Source organism: Dipodomys merriami, unplaced genomic scaffold (genome assembly GCF_024711535.1).
Source record: "Dipodomys merriami isolate MVZ:Mamm:240054 unplaced genomic scaffold, mDipMer1.0.p SCAF_10, whole genome shotgun sequence".
Classification (NCBI taxonomy): Eukaryota; Metazoa; Chordata; class Mammalia; order Rodentia; family Heteromyidae; genus Dipodomys; species Dipodomys merriami.
In genome coordinates, this window is record NW_027202271.1 from 14,430,091 (window position 1) to 14,450,401 (window position 20,311).

At 42.0% G+C, this 20,311-nt stretch overlaps 1 protein-coding gene and 1 non-coding gene across 4 annotated transcripts in view; one reads left to right on the top strand and one right to left on the bottom strand.

Moving 5' to 3' along the window:
• The window catches only part of Dip2b (disco interacting protein 2 homolog B), a 248,755-nt gene that overhangs the window by 60,230 nt on the left and 168,214 nt on the right, over positions 1 to 20,311 (top strand). The gene's annotated exons all lie outside the window — the stretch shown is intronic.
• Positions 3,478 to 3,558, bottom strand: Trnaa-ugc (transfer RNA alanine (anticodon UGC)). Its single transcript has one exon. It is a non-coding gene; the product is annotated as a tRNA-Ala (tRNA).

Here is a 20,311-nt window from a genome sequence, read left to right on the forward strand (position 1 = left end):
GCATGAGGCCCTGGATTCGATTCCTGAGTACCACATAAGTAGAAAAAGCTGGAAGTGGCTCAGTGGTTCAAGTGGTAGAGTGCTAGCCTTGAGCTGAAAGCTGAGGGACAGTGCCCAGGCCCAGAGTTCAAGCCCCACGACTGACCAAAAAAAAAAAAAAGTAATAATACAGGAGTCCTATCATTATTTACTCATTTGCCCAGTGTTAGCATATGGCAGAAGAATAATACAGCATTGCAACAAGATGTTGACATTGATACACTCAAGATAAGAACATTTCCAGCTTGGCACTTGTGGCTCATACCTGTAATCCAAGCCAATCTGGAGACTGAGCTCTCAGGATCGTGGTACTAAGCCAGCTGGGGCAGGAAAGTTTGAGAGGCTCTTATCTCCAGTAAACCACTCAGAAAAAAAACAAAAAAAATAAAAAAAAAACAGAAATAGCACTGTGGCTCAAGTGGTAGAGCGCTAGCCCTGAGCTGAAGAGGTAAGGGACAGTGCCCAGGCCCAGAGCGCAAGCCCCATGACCAACAAAAAAAACCATTTTCAGCCCCCAAGCATCCCTCCATTTGCCCTTTGATAGCCACACCCATCTCTGCTTCCTCCTTAGGTCCTGTCTATCGCTAATCTGTCTTCCATATTTATAATTTTGAGAGTTTAATATGAACATAGTAGAAATGTACTCACAAGATATATAATCTTTTGAGATTGAAGTATTTTACTAGCATCATTCTTTACAAACATATCTGGATTGTTCTATGTGTCAGATTGCTTTTGTTTTTGTTTGTTTAAGACAGGCTGCCCTCATACTCCTGCCTCAGCCTCCTGAGTGCTGGAATTACCAGTTTACCACCATGCTCAGCTTCAGAAGTACTTTTGTTGTCAAATTTTCAGTTTTTTTAAAAAAAATTATTTTTATTGTGAAAATACTGTACAGAGGGGTTACAATTACATGGGCAAGATAATGAGTACATTTCTTATCAAGCATTGTGGCCTCCTCCTTTGTTTCCCCTTCCCATCCTCCCTCTGCCCCCCAAATTTTCAGTTTTTAAGCATGAAGCAGTCCGTTTATATATCCTTGTTTATATCTCCTTGAAATTTCTTTTAAAGCTAATAAAAGCTTTACCTTTGTTTATAAAGGTGATTTTCTAACTTTACAGTTTTTTTGTTTTTTGAGCATTCTCAGGTTTGAATTTAAGGCCTTGTGCTTGTTGTATAGGCCCTCTACCAATATTAATTTTTATACTATAGTACTTAAAAATCTATTGGTCTGGGGCTGGGAAGGTGGCTTAGTGGTAGAGTGCTTGCCTTGCATGCATGAGGCACTGGGTTCGATTCCTCAGCACCACATAAGCAGAAAAAGCCGGAAGTGGCACTGTGGCTCAAGTGGCCATTCAAGTAGAGTATTAGCCTTGAGCTGAAGAGCTGAGGGACAGCACCCAGGCTCAGAGTTCAGGCCAGGGGGGGAAAAATCCCCCCAAAAAACCAAAAACCAAAAAACTGTTGGTCTGTCTTGTACTTTGAATAGATGTTACTCATGCTTTCTAAAATTTTTTTTTAGAAAAATATGTTTTGGGGATTTGGAAAAATACTGAATTTTACTGAGCCTTGGCCCAAGTCTTGGCATATTTCAGTTAGTAGCACCAACAATTATAATGCTAGCTGGTTAAATTCAAGTCTTGCAAGATTTTTATTTTTGCTTAAAATCACTGTCAGCTCACTGAAATTTATCATTGTCAATAGTGTTCCACTATGGAACATTCTACCTTAATTTATGAGAAATATTTGCTAGATAGATATCCAAATTTTTTTTTATTTTTGGGTCCGGTCATGGGGCCTGAACTCTGGGCCTGGGCTCTGTCCCTCAGCTCTTCAGCTCAAGGCTAGTGCTCTACCACTTGAGACACCGTGCCACTTCTGGCTTTTTTCTTTTTGCTTATGTGGTGCTGAGGAATCGAACCCAGGGCCTCTGGCATGCAAGGCAAGTGCCCTACCACTGAGCCACCTTCTCAGCCCCCAAATATTTCTTATTTATTCTTTCAGATAGAAATGGAGTTAATTAAAAGAGCAACTAACAGTTTATCACTCAGTTATACATATGCTTTTCATTGAAGCACAAAAAAATAGGGACTTGGAGTTAATGTGATTAAAAGCAGCCAGGTACAACAGTGTGGGCAATCCCAGCCCTTGAAAGAACGAAAGCAGAGAATTGCTATTAGAGGTCAGCTCATGCAAAAGCATAATACTCTGTCTGAAAACAAAGCAGAAAAGTTTAATATGAAAGCATATACCTGTAATCTCAGTTATTCAGGAGGCAGAGGAAAGATCTTTGTCTGAGGCCGGAGTAGGCAAAAACATGAGACCTTATATGGAAAACAAAATCTAAACATGCAAAAAGATTAACTGGTATGGTCCCTTGAACTCAGGTCCTGAGTTTAATGCCCATTACTATTGAAAACAAAACAAAAAAAGATTCAACAGAATCAATAACTTTTTTTAAATGAGTACATGGCTTAATCACTCCTGCCTTAATTTGTGCTTTTGTATCAACAGCACAAATGAAGTATTTTTGTACTGTATGTAGAATAAAAAGTAAATATTTCAAATAGACCTTTACATAGTAAAAAGGCTACTAATGTCTAACCATTCACTTTTTTTTGGCGGGGGGGGGGGGGGAGGAGGTGGAGACGATGGGGAGGTGTCTCTTAAGGTGCTTACTCTCAGGACCTGGGTGTTGTCCTTGAGCTCCACAGGTCCACTTCCTGTTTTCTGGTCATTAATTGGAGATAAGAGTCTTACAGACTTTCCTGCCCTGGCATGCTTGGAACCTCGATCTCAGCCTTCTGAGTAGCTAGAATTAGGAGTGAGCCAGCAGTGCCCAGCTACCATTGACTTTTTTTGTTTGTTTTGTTTTGGGGCCTGAACTCTGGGCCTGGGCGTTGTCCCTGAGCTCTTAAGCTCAAGGCTAGTGCTCTACCACTTGAGCCACAATGCCACTTCTGGCTTTTTCTGCTTATGTGGTGCTAAGGAATCGAACCCAGGGCCTCATGCATGTAAGGCAAGCACTCTACCACTGAGCCACCTTCCCAGCCCTACCATTGACTTTTTTTTTTTTTGGGGGTCCAGTAGTGGGGCCTGAACTCTGGGCCTGGGCACTGTCCCTCAGCTCTTCAGCTCAAGGCTAGCGCTCTACCACTTGAGTCACAGTGCCACTTCCGACTTTTTTCTTTTTGCTTATGTGGTGCTGAGGAATCGAACCCAGGGCCTCATGCTTGCAAGGCAAGCACTCTACCACCGAGCCACCTTCCCAATCCCCTACCATTGACTTTTTTTCTTTTCTTTTTCTTTTTTTTTTTTTTTTTTTTGGTGCGGTCGTGGGGTCTGAACTCTGGGCCTGGGCGCTATCCCTCAGCTCTTCAGCTCAAGGCTAGCGCTCTACCACTTGAGCCACAGCGCCACTTCTAGCTTTTTTCTTTTTGCTTATGTGGTGCTGAGGAATCGAACCCAGGGCCTCTTGCATGCAAGGCAAGCGCTCTACCACTGAGCCACCATCCCAGCCCCCCTACCATTGACTTTTAAACTTATTATTTATCTATTTTTAACTTTCTGGACTCCCCTAAATTCTTGGGAACTTCCCAGAAAGTATGGATGACTTCGTAGTTAGTAATTTCTGACTCAACCTATTTCTTACTCTTCTGATTTCAACTCTTTGTCTTTGTTTTTTGCTGATGCTGACGTAGAGCTAGTTTGTAGGTATGCTGTTCTGGGCAGAATACCTGTCCAGGTCAGTTCTCACATTTGCAGGCAACCTCAAACAGATAGCAGGCAAGTTCTGGGAATAAGTGTTAGCACCAAGGGGAAACCAGTTTATAGGCTCATCCCAGCCTCGAGGGGCAAAAGCAACAGGGAAGGGCCACAAACCTGCTAACCTTGTTGGCTTGCTTGTGGACCTGAGTTATGTCTGTTCCTTCTGAAGAAGTCTTTCTGGCCTTCAGGGTAGAAGAGATCTCAGAGGCTATAGACCTCCAGAGGTTTCTCAAGGGGACACAGGTTGCTTCCCTAGCTTCTGAGTCATATCACAGTGTTTTCATTCTAACTCATTCTAATCAGCCTAAGACAGGTATCCACATCCTGGCTGTAATGAACCTGTACATTTAAGGTGATTTTCCCTTACAAGCACTCTAGATGCCTCTTTTTGTTATTCAGGCCCATTTCCTTTAATTTTATAAAAATAGATATCTACTAGCAGCACTCCTTATGATTTACTACTTAGAAGCAATTTAAAAAAAATTTTTTTTTTTTTTTGGTTGGTCGTGGGGCTTGAACTCTGGGCCTGGGTGCTGTCCCTCAGCTCTTCAGCTCAAGGCGAGCGCTCTACCACTTGAGCTACAGCGCCACTTCCGGTTTTCTGGTGGTTTATTGGAGATAGGAGTCTCATGGTCTTTCTTGCCCGGGCTGGCTTTGAACCGCGATCCTCAGATCTCAGCCTCCTGAGTAGCTAGGATTACAGGCGTGAGCCACCAGCGCCCGGCTAATTTTAAAATTTTTTACTCCCAATCTACTTCATCTTTTCTTCTGTTTGTACCCCAATTTCTTTTTAGTCCAGTTTTCTGAAAATGGGCTGATTTGCCCTTGCGGAAACTTGGCAATTTCTAGAGACATTGGTTTTTGTGAATTAGGAGGGAGTTCTGGCTTCTGGTGCATAGAGGCAGTATGTTCACATTATTTGTGTGTGTGTGCGTGCATGCGTGTGTGCATGTGGATGCTGGCCCAAGAGCTTGAACTCAGGGCCTGGGCACTGAACCTGAGCTTTTTTTGCTCAAGACTACTGCTCTACAACTTGAGCCACAGCTCCCATTTCTGGCTTTTTTGATGTGTAATTGGAGATAAGAGTCTCACAGACTTTCCTGCCTGGACTGACTATGAACCAGTGATCCTCATATATCAGCTCCGCTAGTAGCTAGGATTACAGGTGTGAGCCACCAGCACCAGCTCAGATCATTAGTTTTTAAACCTGAGAACTACAAATGCCTGATGACATAAAAACAGATTTCTAGGCCCCAACAGAGGTTTTCTTTTTTATTTATTTGTTTGTTGTTTTGTGAAACTTACCTAGAAATGCCTGTAGCTGTAGGATTCACTGATTCTTGTAGATATTAATAAGCTGGAAAAATGAATGTGCTCTGAAGACTGTTCCTGTGTAAAGAAATCATCCTTTGTTGCTCTCAGAATAATACACACCCTCCTGGGCAACCAGTTTTGTCAGTAAAACCAGTCAGGTAGCCCTCAGGTTACCAGGCTGTGCCAGTTGGAGTTTTGTGTCTGATAGAATGTTGGTTCTTCCTAGCTCTGTGGTGTGCCCTTTATCTGATTTGCTGCCAGCTAGGTTTTAAGCAGGGAAGGATGGGAGCAAATGTGGGAAGGGTTCAAGGTAGGGCTAGGAGAATAGGAGAAATACCCCTTTCCTTAAATCCTAGAAAGGGAGTTATTCAGTGCCAAGTCCTCTTAGCATCTATTTGCTGCCCACATTCACCAGGGTGGTAAGTGGTAAGCACCTTTAAAGGGCTTTTGGAATAAATTAACCTCTTAGCTCAAGGCAGGGGGACACTGGGAAGTACAAGGGCTGGCACTCCAGTCCTGCTTTCTTAGGGTACTCTTTGTCTTTGTTCATATTATATTTCTTGCTGACTGAAAGGGATAAAGAGAAACACAATGAGGATAAACTGCTTTGTTGCAATAATTTTGTGCCATGGAGATCACCAGTGTGTTGAGGAAGGAAAGAAAAGATACCTTTTATTTTTCTTTTGTCTTTTTCTGTAGCCAAGAGGTAGCCTTTTTTCCTTGCCTTTATCTTTTTTCAGTGGAATTTTTTTTAAGGTAGTAAACTAGCATAATAAGTGTCCAGGTACCCAGCTCGCAACATCGGTCATGACCAACAAACACACATGGCCAGTCTAGTTGCATCTACTTCCTATCTACTTCCCCCCTCCCTCCCTTTTTTCTTGGTTGGTCATGGGGCTTGCAGCTGGGTGCCAATGGCTCACACCTGTAATACTAACTACTCAGGAGGCTGAGATCTGAGAATCGTAGTACAAAGTCAGCTCAGGCAAGAAAGTCCATGAGACTTTTATCCCCAATTAACCACCAGAAAACCAGAAGTGGTGCTGTGGTTCAAGTGGTAGAGGACAGCACCCAAGCATAGAATTCAAGCCTCATGACTGATCAAAAAAAAAAAAAAAGAACATAAGTAATAGCTGGGCACTGGTGGCTTATGCCTGTAATCCTGGCTACTCAAGAAGCTGAGAGCTGAGGCTCATAATTTGAAGCCAGTCTGGGCATGAGTGTCTGTGAGACTCTAATCTTCAATTAACCACCAAAAAGCTGGAAGTAGAGCTGTAGCTCAAGTGTTAGAATGCTAGCCTTGAGCAAAAAAAGCTTAGTAATGTCTAGGCCCCGAGTTCAAGTTCCAGGATTGGTACATGCGCGCGCACACACACAATAACATTAACATTTTTTCTTTAAACTATAAGTATTAGTATATAATTTCATTCAGAAATACAGAAGACAGCTAATAGTCACATTTTGTTCCAATTGCAAACTTTTTTCTTAATTGGTTTGATTTCTTTTGAAAAGATGGTTGATAATCAGATGACCAAATCAAATTCTGGGAAAGTGTAGAGTATGTAATATCTAGTTTGGGGGATATTTACTTGGATTAGATTTATAAAATCCATGTTAAAGATCTAATTCTTTTTGTTTTCGTGCATGCACATGTGCACGTGTGTGTGTATGTACATGTGTACATGGGTTTGGGGTTTTAACTCAGGGCCTGGGCACTGTTCCCAAGCTTTTTTTTTAACTGGTCGAAGATACTTTATTTTTTTTTAATTTTTTTTTTTATTGTAAAGATACTGTACAGAGGGGTTACAGTTACATGAGTAAGGCAATGAGTACATTTTCTATCGAGCATTGTTACCCCCTCCTTTGTTTTTCCACTCATTCTGAGTGTGCCCGGCAGAGGTCATTCAGCTAACAACAACGGTGGAGTATTTAGAGGCTGATATTTCCAGTCGCCGTCCATAGTATGGACATAGACCGCGTCCAAGAAAACGAAAATCTGGTTCTCAAGTCTTCAACACAGTGCAATAAGGCGAGGTTCAACTTACTCCTCAGGTTGAAGTGTGTGAATGGGTAAAAGCTCTAATCACCAGTACACAGGTTGTAGGAACGAGAAGCAGATATTCCTAGTAAGCAGGTATCGTCCTATAGGACAAGTATCCCTTCCCTCACCAACTCCTCTTCGCTTCCCCCCCCCCCCCCAAGTTGTAAAATTCCTTCTCAACATAGTGTCTTGTTACTGAGCATTATGTGTCACTCAAGGCTAGTACTCCACCAGTTGAACCATAGCTCCATTTCCAACTTTCTGGGTGGTTGATTGGAGATAAAAGTGTCACAGACTTTCCTCCTTGGCCTGGATCCTTAGATATCAGCCTCCTGAGTAGCTGGGATTACAGGCATGAGCAACCAGTATTTGACATAAAATCTAATTCTTGATGTAAATTTAAGACAGTAAAATTGATCAAAGGAAATACTTACTATATACACAAGTATTACTAATATACCATGAGTCATAAGCACAAGTCACAGGTGGTCTTTATTGTACCTGGAAAGCCTTGTTAATATTTTGTTTTCTCAGTTTCACAGAGGACTGTTTCACACCTTTTCTTTCTTTTTCTTTTCTTTTTTTTTTTTTTTTTTTTTGGGTCTGGTAGTGGGTCCTGAACTCTGGGCCTGGGCGCTGTCCCTCAGCTCTTCAGCTCAAGGCTAGCGCTCTACCACTTGAGCCACAGTGCCACTTCCAGCTTTTTTCTTTTTGCTTATGTGGTGCTGAGGAGTCGAACCCAGGGCCTCATGCATGCAAGGCAAGCACTCTACCACTGAGCCACCTTCCCAGCCCCTCACACCTTTTCTTTTAATCTCCTATACCTGTTTTGCTCTCTCACCTTTGGCTTTGTTTTATACTCATCTGAGAAAAAGCACATCCATCTAGAAGCATACTCTCATCTTCTCTCCATCACATCACACACAGTAAGTACCTTTGGCACTGGACCATCTCTCATGTCCCACTGCTTGGGTAGTGTATAGTAAGGACTTGCATTGTTCCCCCACTATACTTCAGCCCTTCTCCATCCTTCACAGGACCTTGTTGCCTGCCTCTGTGTCTTCATTCTATCAGCTCTGTGTGCAGGGTCTTCCTTTTTTTTTTGGCCAGAGCAGCCCTGTTGATATGCAGATAAGCTCTGGGGTACCCCGTTTTAGCAAGAAGAAATAATCTCTTATTTTGTCAAACTTCCCTATTGTCAGTGATCTACTTTTTTCTTCCTTTATAGCCACATCTTTCCCAAGAGTTTTCTGCTTGCTTTCTTACCTCCCAGACTGAGGATCAAATCCAAGGCCTTGTGCATGCTAAGCAGAGCTCTACCACCAAGCTTCATCCTCAGTCTGTCTTCTACTTTTTGTCCTCTTTCATTCTCTGAGACTGATTCATTCAGGCTCCTCTCACTTCTTTACAAGCACCTCCTGACTGCTCACACTTGCTGCCTATCCTTTTTCCTCTTCTCCACTCCTGTGGCTGAACTATCATCCTTATGTTGATGTCCTGTCTCTATCCACAACTTAGCCATAGTCTCTGACTTTCACCTGGATGATAGTAGCTTTTGATACAGACTTCATAGGTGTAGAGGAGAGTTCTGATTCTCCCCATTGCTTCCTCATTTTAGTAAATGGTCAAGTCAGAAACTTGAGAGTCTTCTAAGTCTTTCTCTGCTTTTTTGCAGCCTTTAACATGTTTTACCAGTTTTAGCTCAGTGCTTGTCTTAAATACACACTGGTCTCTGCCTATGCATTCACTTGCACTACTAATCACTGTCATTTTTCAATGGGAAAACAACTTGAGTTTCCTAATTAGTCTCTTTGCTTCCATTTTTGTCACCTGTACACTATTCTCATCACAGCAGGCAGAATGCTCTATTAAAAAACATTTAACCATATCATGTAACACTCCCTGCTTAGTTCTTAATAATGACTGTGTTTCATGTGGAATCAATTACTTCTTTTCACAGCCTTCAGGGTATCACTTTTCCAGCTTTATCTCTCCTGCTTTTCTTGTCTCTCATCATGCTGTGGCTGCATCTGCCCCTTTCACACCAAGATCTTCCATGCCACACTGCCTTGATACTTGGTGTTACATAGGCTGCTTATTCTTTAGGTTGTAGCTTAAGTGTCATCTCTTCTGAGAGCTTTTTTTTTTTACACTCTTCCCAAGTAACCATTACCTCAAAAACTTCTTTGACACATCATCTGTTTTTTTCCAATACCTGTTTATTGAGTACCTATTCTCTGCCCAGTTGTGGGCCAGGTACAGAGGATATAGCAGTGCCCATGTGAACTCAGGATACTTTGTATCACATTCCAGCTATGATTTGTACTGTGTATACTGCTGAAACAGGCTATGGAAAGAGTGAATTAAGAGACAGATACTGTTCTAGATAGTGGTCAGAGATTATGACAAGGACTGCAAAGAAATGAGAGCATCGTGATGATTTGGAGAACTAGTATTCTAAGCAGAGAGAGCTGTATATGAGGCTCTACCCCCACCCTAAGGAACAAACTGGTTGCCTTGGAAGACTAAGTTATAGGCATGTGGCCAGATGGAGTAAGGAAGTACAGAAAGGTGAACAAGAGCCAGATCACTTGTGGCCTCCTGCATTGTGGTAAGGGCTTTGGTTTTACTCTGAGTGGGAGTTTTTTGAGTAAGATGAAGATATGATCTGATTTGCATTTAAAAAGAATCATTGTTTCCCATGTGGAAATTAGTACAAAGGCAGAGAGAAATCACAGAGAGACTACCCAGAAGTTCACACAGTAATGTAGACCAGAGAGGGTAATGTCTGGGCAATTTATTGCTTTTTTTCCCCTAGAATTGTATCTAGAATTATAAGTTCTGTGAAGTCTGAAATCTTATGGGTCAGTTCAGTGCAATTCATGCCTGAAATACTTAAAACGGAATGACCTTCAAGTTCCCACATACTTACAGTATCTCAAGAAGCTGTTGCATACCAGGTTTCCTTTGTCTGAAAGGGTTCCAGAAGAGGATTGGTCTTAAGACATGGGTTCTCAGTCTCTGCTAGTCTGTGGATGACCCTGTGTCCTATTCCTGGTTTCACTGGCATAGTACCGAAGAGTTACAGGAGATGAGTAGTCACCTCCAATAAGATGTACATTTAAGACATTCTTCCTTTTTTTTTGGGGTGGGGTCCGGTCATGGGGCCTGAACTCTGGGCCTGGGCGCTGTCCCTCAGCTCTTCAGCTCAAAGCTAGCACTCTACCCCTTGAGCCACAGTGACACTTCCGGCTTTTTTCTTTTTTGCTTCTGTGGTGCTGAGGAATCGAACCCAGGGCCTCATGCATGCAAGGCAAGCGCTCTACCACTGAGTCACCTTCCCAGCCCCAGTGTGGCAGCTTGTAAAACTCTGACCAAAATAAAATTAATACTTTATGACCTTAATTCATAAAAGAGTATAGAAATATCTAAGGACAGGAACTGGAGATGTGGTAGAATGCCATAGTTGAGTGAGAAAATTAAGCAAGAGCAGAAGGCTTTTGTACTAGCACCAAAAAATGAAGGAAGGAAGGAAGGAGGGAGGGAGGGAGGGAGGGAGAGAGGGAAGGTAGAAAGTCTAAGAGTAGGAGTGGACAGATGGCTTAAGTAGTAGGGAGCTTGTTTGGAAAATGCCAGGCCTTGAGTTCAAACCCTCGTACTGGTGGTGTAATTTGTTTTTGTTTTGTGGTTTATTTGTGGGGTTTTTTTTTGAGGTCTTTTTAGGGGGGCAAAGGAGGAGTACAGAAATGGAGTGAGGGAGGTTGAAATGCATTTATTGTATTTAGTAGATACTATGTGGAAAAGATGAAAATAAACTATACAATTTGTGGGCAGAGATGGAAGGGGGAAACTAGGGTGAAGGCAAAAGAAGGGATGACATCATCTAAAAGGAATTGTACTCATTACTTGACTTATGAAATGGTAACCCCTTTGCTTGACACCATAATAATAACAATAAAATTATATTTTAAAAAAGCATAATTGTGCGTGCGCACGTGTGTGTGTGTGTGTGTGTTTGTGTTTGTGTGTGTATGTGTGAGTCAGTGTGTCAGTGTCTGTTGTCTGTCTGTCTGTACTGGGACTTTAACTCAGGGCCTGGGCTCTGTCCCTTAGCTCCCCCTCCCCACCAGAGTAGCACTCTACCAGTTGAACCACAGCTCTACTTCCAGCTTTTTGGTGATTAATTGGAGATAAGCATTTCATGGACTTACTTGCTTGGTCTGGCTTTGAACCATGGTCTTCAAATCTCAGCCTCCTAAGTAGCTAGGATTACAAGGGTCTAGCTAAGAATGTGGTTTTTGGTGGGGTATGTATATGTGTGTATGTGTGCATATGTATACACATATGCACACATACACACATATACATAAAATTCACAGAGCACTAGCCTCTGTTCCCCAGCACTGGGGAAAAATTTGTCAAGAGGCAGATTGTGATAGTCCTAGAATTTGCCAATACTATCTTTCTAGTTCAACCCTAGATTTTCTATTTTCAGCCTTTTCCTTCTTCCTTCCTTTAGTGTCTCCTAAGAGCTTCCAAGGAAGCATCAATTCCCCAAATAATTGAACATTTTATAATGAATAAATTATAAAGCTGAAAATTCACAATATGTTGTATGTCACCTGTACTTCTCTCTTGTGTTCTTCCTGCTGGTTCCTTTAAGTTTACCATTTACTTGTCAGTTGTTGCCAGTGCTCAACATACATTTGTTTGGGGATCCAAGAATAAAAGGGAAGACATAACCAGGCACTGGTGGCTCATGCCTGTAATCCTAGCTCTCCTAGCTAAACCTAGTCTGAGATCTGTGGATCATGGAATGGTTTGAATCCAGCCTGGGCAAGAAAGTCCATGAGACTGTTAATCACCAAATAGCTGGTAGTGGAGCTGTGGCTCAAGTGGTAGAGCATTTACTAGCCTTGAGCTGAAAAAGCTCAGAGACTACCCAGGCCCCCAGTTCAAGCTCCAGGACCATTTTGAAGGCCAGGTGTTGGTGGCCCGCTCCTATAATTCTAGCTATTCAGGAGGCTGAGATCTGAGGATCACGGTTCAAAGCCAGCCTGGGCAGGAAACTCCATGAGACTCTTATCTCCAATAAACCACTTAGAAAACCAGAAGTGGCACTGTGGCTCAAGTGGTAGAATGCTCGCCTTGAGCTGAAGAGCCCAGGGATAGCACCCAGGCCCAGAGTTCAAGCCCCACAACCGGGGGGGGGGGGGGGGAGGGAGAGAAAGAGATTTCACACCTCTTTAAATCTTTGCTTTTATAAAAATATAAGGACTGGCTTGGTAGCTCAAATAGCAAGCAGAGCTGCTACATAGCAAGCTGGTGGTCCTGAGTTCAAACTAGTATCAATATACATATACACCCAAACACACACAAAAGAAAAGTGTTTGTGTGTCTGTGTTTGTTTTTTTTTTTTTTTTGGGGGGGGGGTCCCGTCGTGGGGCCTGAACTCTGGGCCTGGGCGCTGTCCCTCAGCTCTTCAGCTCAAGGCTAGCGTTCTACCACTTGAGCCACAGCACCACTTCTGGCTTTTTTTTCTTTTTACTTATGTGGTGCTGAGGAATTGAACCCAGGGCCTCGAGCATGCGCTCTACCACTGAGCCACCTTCCCAGCCCCTGTGTCTGTGTTTGTGTGTGAAGAAGGCTTAGGATTTATCTGGTAGCTATAGAATACCAGTGTATTAAAACAAAGCTGGACTTAACTGTTCAGTTATTCCTCCAGTTCCTCCTTCCTTAAGGGAAACCAGTACTATGTTGAAGTACTACATTTGTGGAACAGTGTTGCATATTGATTTTTTTTTTTTTTTTGTCGGTCGTGGGGCTTGAACTCTGGGCCTGGGCGTTGTCCCTTAGCTCTTCAGCTCAAGGCCAGCGCTCTACCACTTGAGCTACAGCGCCACTTCCGGTTTTCTGGTGGTTTTATTGGAGATAGGAGTCTCACGGTCTCTCCTGCCCGGGCTGGCTTTGAACCTCAATCCTCAGATCTCAGCCTCCTGAGTAGCTAGGATTACAGGCGTGAGCCACCAGCGCCCGGCTCATATTGATCTTTCCTACCACACCATACTTACATGATTTGAATTTCTCTAAAACTATTTTTCAGTAGATGTGTAATAGTTATCATCTTCCCTCTTCTTTGAAGATCTGTTTTAGGGACTACTGTCTGAATGCCAGGCCTTTCTATCCCCTATTCAGGGCAGGGAGATCAGATACCATAACAAGATTTGTTAGTAACAATTCAATCAACCCAGCTGCTGGGCTCTACTTTCATCACCTCTGCCGTCTCACTGGATTTTGAGCCTGTTTTTATTAGAACATTATAATTTTGTGGAGTGGGAATGGGATTTACTGGAATATAAAAGAAAAATATTGGGACTGGGAAGGTGACTCAGTGGTAGAGCACTTGCCTTGCAGGCATGAGGCCCTGGATTTGATTCCTCAGCACCACATAAGCAGAATAAGCCGGAAGTGGTTCTGTGGCTCCAGTGGTAGAGTGCTAGCCTTGAGCTGAAGAGCTGAGGGACAGTGCCCAGGCCCAGAGTTCAAGCCCATAACCGACCAAAAAGAAAAAAAGAAAAATATCTTAATTTCCAAAACTTAGATTTCCTTGCCTTGAATTGATTGAAGTAATTGCTAAAGTGTTTTATTAATTTAATATTTAAAATTTATCCTGCTTGTAGTTTCTAAATGGCTTGGTTTTCCTTGACTTTCATGACAAGTAATAGCCAAACATGTAAACTTTGTTGTTTTCAATAAAAAAAGTATAAGAATTGAGGAATAGCAAGAGCTGCTTTCTTAATGGCAGTTAGGAACAGCCTTCTGGAAAGGTAGCATTTGAACTGAGAGCTGAATTCTTTTTTTTTTTTTTTTTTTTTTTGGGTCCGGTTGTGGGGCCTGAACTCTGGGCCTGGGTGCTGTCCCTCAGCTCTTCAGCTCAAGGCTAGTGCTCTACCACTTGAGCCACAGCGCCACTTCCGGCTTTTTATTTTTGCTTATGTGGTCAGGGCCTCATGCATTGCAAGGCAAGCACTCTACCACTGAGCCACCTTCCCAGCCCCTGAGAGCTGAATTCTAAGAGGTAGCTAATTAATGAGAAAAGCAGGGAAAGAATGTTTCAGGCCCAGAGAATCATTGGTGGAAGTGTTGTAATACTTGGTGTATCTGAGGGCCTGCAAGAAATGGGAGGAAAAAGTGGAGTTCAAATGGTCAGAAATGGTTTGTAGACACAAATCAGCAGGGTAAAATAATTTGAGGCTTTTGTAGGCTAGAGAGTGGATTTGTGTGTTACTTATATTTTTAAGAATTGAATTTTTTTTTTTAAGAGAGCGAGCCATCAGGGGAAAAACATTAGAAGAGATTAGGAAGAGAAAACTTGAATATTCCAGTGGAAGTAATCAGGAACTTAATATGCCAAGAGCATCCTGCTGCTGATCCTCCTTTCTTTTCTCTATCTGGCACCTAGGGAAGAGGAGGCCTCCTGAGCAGTTAGGATTATATGTGTGAGCTAATTCAGGCATGATACATCAGTGCCTGACTTCTATTCCAGTTTTAAAACTTAAAAACTTTTTTTAAAAAACACTGGTCTTGGCTTTGTTACCGAGACTGGATCTGAATGTCTACTCTCAAGAAATTTTCCTGTCTTAGCAGCCCAATCCTCCTCTGTCCCAGCATGTAACAGCTGAGACTATGGTATTGTACCACCATATCTAGCTTTTAAAATTCTAATTCCTTTCCCTCTTCCCCAGAACTTGAACATAGGCCTTATGATCTACCCTTTGAGCCACACTTCCAGCCCTTAAATTCTAATTCTTTTCTTCCCACCGTATTCCTCCTGATCCTTTTACAAAAATGAGATTAAATTATACATTCTAAAAATTCTTAGGCTATGTTGTATAAAGGGAGGTTTTGTATTTTGGCTCTTTACATTAAGGAACTAAATTGATACTATTTCTTAGATTATCACTTCATTGAGTTAATAATATATATTGCTGCTTTAAAATAGGTAGGATGCTGGGTGCCAGTGGCTCACATCTATAATCCTAGCTACTCAGAAAGCTGAGATCTGAGGATCATAGTTTGAAACCAGCCTGGCCTAGGCAGAAAAGTCCCTATGAGACTTTTGTCTTCAATTCAACACTCAAAAATCAGAAGTGGAGTTATAGTTTAAAGTGGTAGAGTGCTAGCCTTGAGCACAAAAGAAGTTCAGGGACAGCGCCCAGCCCCTGAGTTCAAGCCCCATGACTGACCAGAATAAAAAAATTTTTAAAAAGGTAGTGTGACAAAACTCTAGCTTGTTGGTAGTATAGGTGCTTCTTCTTCTTCTTCTTTTTTTCTTTCCGGTCATGGGGCTTGATCTCTGGGCCAGAGAGCTGTCCCTCAGCTCTTCAGCTCAAGGCGAAGCACTCTACCACTTGAACAGCACCACTTCCAGTTTTCTGGCTGGGGGGGGGGGGGGTTATTGGAGATAAGAGTTTCACTGACTTTCCTGCCCGGGCTGGCTTTGAACTGTGATCCTCAGATCTCAGCCTCCTGAGTATCTAGGATTACAGGCATGAGCCACCGCCACTTGGCAATTTTTACACTCTTGAAACCTCTCTCTTTACTTTCTATACTTGGTGGAATTTAAACCCCAGGATCAACACAGTGTTTTGAGTAGGACCTGAGCTGAGTTTGGAGATGTAAACTTTGTTGATGTTATGGTAAACACAAAGCATATGATTAAAGATAGGTCACAGCTAACAAATAACTCTACTTCTTTTGCTGATGAGAAAGCCCTAGAAAGATTAGTGAATTGCCTAAGGCCACAAATGAGAAGGGATATGGATTGTAATAGGAAATGAGAGTCACAATTCCTGCTGGGAACACATCCTTTGTTTCAGCAGCAATGGTACAGGCACTTCTTGTCTTAGTAGGTGGAGCATGGGCCTAAATGTTGTCTTGAGTTTGATTGTGAACCATGACATCTTTTGCAATGATCTCTTCCATAACAATTCCTACACCTATAAGGGTGTTTATCTTAATGGATTTAGTGAGAATGCATTTAAGTTTAATTTTATACATAAAGCTTCAGAAAGGAACAATCGCTTTATTTTTTCATTTAGCTGGTATTTGGGTGAAATTTAGATGTTTGCAGAATTTACTTTTAAAAATTAAAATCTATGCAAGCTGGATACTTCATCATGGAGTATAGACTTATTTAATCAGTATAATGCTTTATGTAATGTTGGGTGCTCAGAATTAATTGTCATTTAGGAAAAGGTCCTAAAAAATATTAACAAAATTTGCTGCATACTGGTAGCTCACACTTACCCTAGTTACTTCAGAGGCTGAGATCTGAGGATCGTACAGTTCAAAGCCAGCTTAGGCAGAAAAGTTTATCAGACTCTTATCTCCAGTCAACCAACAAAATGGAACTGTGATTCAAGTGGTAGAGTTCTATCTTTGAGTCAAAAAGCTAAGAGACAGTGTCCAGGCTCTGAGTTCAAGCACCAGTACTCTACCCTCCCAAAAAATTTAACAGAATGTATTTTTTTTTTTTGGGGGGGGGTCCGGTCGTGGGGCCTGAACTCTGGGCCTGGGCGCTGTCCCTCAGCTCTTCAGCTCAAGACTAGCGCTCTACCACTTGAGCCACAGCGCCACTTCCAGCTTTTTTCTTTTTGCTTATGTGGTGCTGAGGAATCGAACCCAGGGCCTTGAGCATGCAAGGCAAGCGCTCTACCACTGAGCCACCTTCCCAGCCCAACAGAATGTATTTTTAAAAGTTTGGCTCAGTTCAAAGATACAATTGGATTTGTAATAAGGCATACTTGGTCTTTTATGTTAGTTTCTTGGTCCTAAATATCAGTTTAGATGTTTTGCTGTTTTAATTTTACCTTACTGGTTTGTGGATAAGATTATTTAATTTATTTTGGCAAGGTAAAATAATGGTATCAGCCTTAATGGTTTTTTTTTGTGGACTCTTTATTATTTTGTTTTAATAGAGTTCATTTGGTTTGCCTTGCTTTTTTTTTTTTTTTCCTGTCAGTCATGGGTCTTGAACTCTGGGCCTGGTGCTTTCCCTCAGCTCTTCTGCTCAAGGCTAGTGCTCTACCACTTGAGCCACAGCCACTCAGTTTCAGCCACTCAGTGGTTAATGGGAAATAAGAGTCTCACAGACTTTCCTGCCTGAGTTGGCTTTGAACTGTGATTCTCAGATCTCAGCCTCCTGAGTAGCTAGTATTACAGGCGTGAGCCACCAGCACCCAGCAATATTTGCTTCTTTTTGAAGAGATGTTTTACTTTGAATAACACAGTATGTGTAAAAAGTGATTCCCATACTACCATTGTTAAGTTGGCCTTATCCACTGTCACGGAAGTGCAGATGTAAATGAGATAGATAGCACTTTGGCAGATGCCATCCCAAAACTATCACTTTGCTACTGTGAATAAGCCATGGTGCACATAGCTAGCTGGTGGTTTCCTGCCTTTGTGTATTGGTGGGATCTGTTTAGAACTGTGAAGTAAATCAGTTTTATTAACAGAAAGCCTCAGGAATACCAAGATTACCCATCACAGTGAATACTACATAATGTTGGTCTGGTACTTTTGTAGTTTCTCTTACTTTATGACAGTTGAGAAGATAGATCCTGAGATTGACTCACATATAAAAATGCTTGAGAAAAGAATTAAACAAGTGGCTTGTGCATGTGGCCTCCTAGGACTACTTTAATGTAGTCTTCCTTCCTCTTTGGCTATTCTCTGTCCAGCTCTGGGAGTAGGATTCCTTTGTGATCTCCTAACTGCAGTTCAGCTCCTGCTGTTTTTTTTTTTTTTTTTTTCCCTACTGCATTTCAGGTATTTATAATGTTTAGGAGCTGGATCATTTTGTCTTCCTTTGCCAATAGGTGTTATCATCTTAGGCACAGTTTGCTGAGAACTCCCTGACCTTAAGACATTGGCTCATGTAAGAAGAATTCAATCTTATTTGTCAGTACTTTGTATTATATTATGTTCTCTATTTCTGAGCTTATTTAGTATCTTGAAAGAGCCACGGGGTAGGGAAAATGGTTTTAGAAATATGAGTCATATATAAATAGAAATGAAAAAAAATGGGGAGAGGTCTTAATGTCTCAGTTTTGTCTAAGAGTCGGGTTGTCTTTTTTTTTTTTTTTTTGTTAATAAGACAGATCAACAAAGCATTGTGTGTGGATAGCTAGAGAACATTACGCCCAGCTAGTCCAGGGCAGTTGAACCTTACAGCTTTCCTGCTCATTGTTCTCTAGCAGTTACATAGGTGGCAGCCCAGCCTATGCGTCCCCTGTGACACTTGTCTTGTACAGGGAGCCTTAGAGTGCTGATCTGGTTGAATGATCCTAAAAAAAGGCAACGGAACTAAAAGACTGAGGATCTGACAAAGGAGTTGGCTAACCCAGAGTATTTAAATAAATCTGATTTGCATGTTTTAAAAAATAGAAGTCCTTTACCTCAGTTTTATTTCCCTAAAATTTGTCTATTGTTACTTTTTATGACAAAGTAGGTAAAATTTGCTTCAAATGTAGACAGATATCAGGTCAATAAAAATTTCCAACTTCCTTAAAAAATAAAGCTAGTTCTTTTTGTTTTGTTACATAGATAGTTTAAAACTCATCCTTTTTCCTATTTTGTCCTATTAATTTGTCCTTTAGGTAAAATTGGCATTTACACATAAAATTGGCATTTACACATAGTGCTATACCTTTTATACTCCTGCACTTTTTCACTCAGTGTGTGCCTTAGAGAATATTCCATATCGACACATAAAGTTTTTTTTTTTTTTCAATTTTTGCTTTTTGGAGGGAGAGGATATTAAAGATTGAACTCATGGCTTCATATGTGCTGAGTAGTTGCTCTACCACTGAGCTGTATACCCTCAGCCCCTACTGATTTTTTTTTTTTTTCCTTTTCCTTTTGGCATTACTAGGGTATGAACTTGTACTTGCTAAGCAGGCATGCTTGTACTGCCCCTTTTTGGGTGGATTTATTTCGAGATAGATTACGTCTCATTCTTTGTCCTGTGGTATCACTCTAGTTTGTACTGTGATCCACCTTTTTGTAGTTTCAAGTCACTAATCCCAGTGACATATGTGAGTCAGTCACATGTCACCATTCCTGGTCATTGCCTGACATGGACTTGTGACATTTATTTATTTATTTGTTGCTGGGGCTAGCTTCTGACCATCATCATTACATTTCTGCCTCCCATGTAGCTAAGATTACAGGCTTGAGCAACCATGCCCAGTTTGCATGTGTGCGTGTACGTGTGCGTGCGTGTGTGTGTGTGTGTGTGTGTGTGTTTGGTACCAGTCCTAAGGCTTGAACTCCGAGCCTGGGTTCAGTTCCTGAGCATGTTTTTTCCCCTGCCACCTCAATGTTAATGCTCTACTACTTGAGCCACAGCTCTACTTCTGAGTTTTTTGGTGGTTAATTGGAGATAAGAATCTCACAGCCAGGCGCCAGTGGCTCATACCTGTAATCCTAGCTACTCAGGAGGCTGATATCTGAGGATCTCGGTTCAAAGCCAGCCTGGGCAGGAAAGTCTGTGAGACTCTTATCTCTAGTAAAACACTAGAAAACCGGAAGTGGAGCTGTGGCTCAAGTGGTAGAGCACTAGCCTTGAGCTGAAGAATGCAGGGACAGTGCCCAAGCCCAGAGTTCAAGCCCCACAACCGACCAAAAAAAAAAAAAAAAGAATCTCACAGACTTTTCCTGTCCAAGCTGATTTCAAACTGCTCTGTCCATGGATGGCAGCCTCCTTTGTAGTTAGGATTACAGGTGTGAGCCACTGGCACCCAGCTGTTATTTATTTATTTATTTTGGTCAGTCATGGTGCTTGAACTCAGGGCCTGGACGCTGTCCCTGAGCTCTTCAGCTCAAGGGGGGCGCTCTACCGCTTGAGCTACACGACCACTCTCTGTTTTCTGGTGGTTAATTGGGGATAAGAGTCTCATGGACTTTCCCTGCTTGGGCTAGCTTTGAACTGTGATATTCAGATCTCAGCCTCCTGAGTAGCTAGGATTACAGGTGTGAGCCACTGGTGCCCCACTCACTTTTTTTTTAAATGCCTGGTTAGTGCATATCAAAATGAGAACACCATCATTTTATTTGACAACATAACCTTTTGAATCATTTAAA